The sequence below is a fragment of the Pundamilia nyererei genome, unplaced genomic scaffold, assembly GCF_000239375.1.
Source record: "Pundamilia nyererei isolate P.nyererei 1_Seehausen unplaced genomic scaffold, PunNye1.0 scaffold00684, whole genome shotgun sequence".
Classification (NCBI taxonomy): domain Eukaryota; kingdom Metazoa; phylum Chordata; class Actinopteri; order Cichliformes; family Cichlidae; genus Pundamilia; species Pundamilia nyererei.
Genome location: NW_005188085.1, coordinates 71,769 through 72,682, shown reverse-complemented (window position 1 = coordinate 72,682; position 914 = coordinate 71,769). Strand labels below are relative to the sequence as shown.

The 914-nt window shown below is 38.6% G+C and overlaps 1 protein-coding gene and 1 long non-coding RNA gene across 2 annotated transcripts in view; both read left to right on the top strand.

Moving 5' to 3' along the window:
• LOC102196532 (uncharacterized) overlaps positions 1–914 on the top strand; it is a 16,724-nt gene that overhangs the window by 8,898 nt on the left and 6,912 nt on the right. The window lies entirely within an intron of this gene.
• LOC102196350 (uncharacterized) lies at positions 8–914 on the top strand. The gene is made up of 3 exons (XR_312441.1): positions 8–137; positions 231–530; positions 867–914. It is a non-coding gene; the product is annotated as an uncharacterized LOC102196350 (long non-coding RNA).

Here is a 914-nt window from a genome sequence, read left to right as displayed (position 1 = left end):
TCTGGTATCTGAAGGGATTTGGGAAAGGAAAATAGTTCAAACTTGGACAGTAGAAGAAGAGCACCAGAGTGTAAGTTGTGCTGTTAACTACCCTGCGGGTCAGAGTGCCGAAAGGTCGATTCCACTGAATGCTGAATGTGAGTACCATGTAATATATTCAATGTGCAATATATTTCATGTACTGAATTTAATGTGACATGAAAATGTAACATTTTCCATTTATATCTCAGGCTCCATTTCGCCATTGAATATAAGCTCTACATCAGATGAATTTCTTGAAGGGTATGATAGCAAAGTAACATGCACTGCCTTATACACATGTCACAAGAATACACCAACTCTCACATGGAACTATGGCAGTGTGGCAGCATCCACTAATACAGAAAAGGTACCAGGGGAGACTCAGTGGAAGACTATCTCCATACTGTCATTTAAATCTTCACCCAGCGACAACGGGAGATCTGTTACCTGCTTTGCAAAATTCAAGGGGGGGCAAACACAAGAAGTGAGCATCAGGCTGCGGGTAAAGAGTAAGTGCAAATAGTAATTATCTTCATTTAAAAGCTCAGACAGACAGACGAAAAGTTATCAGAGTAGATATATACCAGAAAAAAATGAATGTTGTTAGTGTGGTAGGAATGACCGTCATTCAGAAATGTGATTGCAAAGTCTTTATTTACAATGTGCTTTTAAGAGGCTTTTCAGTTCCCCATAACTTTACAGCTTATTCATCTTGCTGCTTCTGCTACCTCTTCTCTTTCTTCTCTGGCCATGGCAGCTACGTCCATGTCTGTTTTGTCTGTGAAGATTTATTTTTAAGATTAAATAGTTCTTCAAAAGTTTTTTTTTTTCTAATTTTTTTGCAGGAAACATACTCAATCGTGGTTGGTCTTTCACTGCTCCAAGCACCATAA